This window comes from Oryzias melastigma, linkage group LG6 (assembly GCF_002922805.2).
Source record: "Oryzias melastigma strain HK-1 linkage group LG6, ASM292280v2, whole genome shotgun sequence".
Classification (NCBI taxonomy): Eukaryota; Metazoa; Chordata; class Actinopteri; order Beloniformes; family Adrianichthyidae; genus Oryzias; species Oryzias melastigma.
In genome coordinates, this window is record NC_050517.1 from 14,278,988 (window position 1) to 14,281,508 (window position 2,521).

A 2,521-nucleotide genomic window follows, 5' to 3' on the forward strand; every position below is an offset into this window, starting at 1 on the left:
GAATGGCCAATAAGTCGATCTTTCCCTCGCAATTTATGACTCCTTTCGCTTGCCACAAAAGTACAGACATTTTCTCACCGTAACTATCAAAGTTCCCAGGGTCAGTGAATGCACCATGGTTACCACTCCCATCAATTTTGATTGGTCCTTCGCCTGTGTCAGAACAGGGTAAAAAGTTTCAAACTTAAAATTTTTGGATTCAAACCCCCAAAAAAGAGTTGAAAATAAAAAAATGTTTGAAAAGTGAAATTTTTAGTTTTAAAACTTAAAAGCTGAAAATCTGATGCAGAAAATAATCACGTTTATAAAAGAATTGCTGAAAGTTTCATAGAGTTCTTTTTTTTTAACCTAAAACCAATATTTCCACTTGAATATTTTTCCAGTTGTTTTATTCGGGTTTCAAATCTTTATGACCCCAGTTTAGCTCCATACAGTTTTCATAATCCAGGTCTGTTCTGATCAGATTAAGTGCAGATTTTTTTGAACAACAAGATCAAGTGCCTTTCGATTGTCCTTGGAAAATGTTGAGATTGGAGCTGCTCCTTTCTAACTCAGAGAGGAACATCTGAGGATACGAACTGATAATGACCTCCTCTGTAATTCATTACTGACCTAGTTTCAACAAAACATGTTTGGACCGATGTTTCCAAAAAAGATAAGAAGAAAGCAGATGTTCCGGCACTCCTTCCATTTTGAGATTTACCAGACCAAGCATGGTGTTTTTAATACAATGGGAAGACAGAAAAAAGGGTTTGAGAAAAATGCTGAAGGTCACGACCTCTGGGCTATAAAAGCTGTGACTGATGGAGAATCTGGGACTTCTATCAATGATCGGGTTTGAGATAAAGAGACGAACTTCTGTTTTATTCTTGAATAAAGAGACCCTTTGACCAAATGTCAGATTCTAATAACATCATGTAACAAATATGAAATTCTCTTTGATTATCATCAGAACACATTTTCATATCCATCCAGAAACCATCTCTACACTTTGCAGCTAAAGTTTTCAAGTAAAACTCATTATTTCATAGTGTATGTAATATGTAATTAAAAGAGCTTTGAATTTTTTTCTCCACATCCAAGTTCATAAAAACACACATTTGGAATTATTCAAACACCAGTTAATCTTTAACTCCTCGTATCTTCATATTGTGAAATGAATACATTTTCTTGACTTTTTTAGTAGATATTTGAACTCATTACTTAACTCATTCCAAAGTTTAGTGCCACACAGACACATGGAAACTTCCTATCAGTTTGATCTTGAAGTTCCTTCATCCTCATATCCAGTATCGCTTCACACGAAATAATTTTTAGCTAAAATGGTGGACAAAGTCATCATCCAATCAGCCATATCCATTAGTGCCTCCATCTTTCTAGAAATTACTTTTTGTGAGCATTTTTGTTTCTGGAATTTTTATTAGATTTCTAAAATATAATGTTGTTTTTTTCAAAGTTTACTGTCGTTGCGATCTTTCATATGTTTTTGTGTTGTGATTTGTTGATGGGATTTGCACTTCAGGGCCACCGTACTTTTCTTTCATAAAGGTGCAGTGTGAGGATAATTAGGGTGTATTCAGGCTGGACACATTTAACTTGAAGTGGACCAGAGTTTGTTTCTCCCGATAATCTGGAACACATTTTCAGTCTGAACACAACCGACCGGATCCCAGTCCAGGACCAGGAGCTGCTCTCAGATCCATCTTTTGATGTGGTCTCAGTTTGTTTCCAATCAGACTGAACTCCGGTTTACTTTGAGTTTTCTCAGTCTGAATAGTCTCTGTGCTCTGAGCGTTGATACAGACGTTTAAAACTGATCCGTGAAATATAAAGTTTGAATTAGTGAACAAACACGGATTACAAAGCTGGGACTTCCAGCTTCCGCCCTCATACTTCCTGGCCAATGACTTCAGTCACGAGGTTTTGTTTCGCCACTCTAAATACAGGAAGGTTCAGGTCTCGATCCGGACCAAATTAGGTGGACTCAGTCCGAACCAACAGACCTTCCTAGTCTGAATACACCCTAAGATTGTGTCTGTCAGAACAACTTCTGCAGAACGATGGATCCTGGAGACAGATGATTTCAATTAAAGCTCCTCTCTTATGTTTATTCAAAGGTACGACCACGGCTGAGGGAAACAACAGAGGGACCTGATGTGGCGCCAACAGGAAAAGGGAAGCAGCTGCTCATATGAGGACAATGATCACTAATTGACAGGCTGACGAAGTGATTCGACTTGCGTGAAAATGAATGTCAAAGCCTCTTTAACAGTTTTCATCGAACTGAAGACTAATGCTGTCGACAGAGAGAAAAACAAGAGCAGAGCAGCAGACTTAAGACAAATGTACCTTTGGAAGTTTTCTGATATCGTTTTTTTGGGCAGTTTAAAGAAGATCAATAATACATATGTTTTGTTGGGGTTATCATCCTCCTGTGATGCTACATATTTGCTTTAAAATGTTTTAAATACAATTGAGTGCGACTGAAACAATTGTTTTATTATATATTCCCTTATAGTAA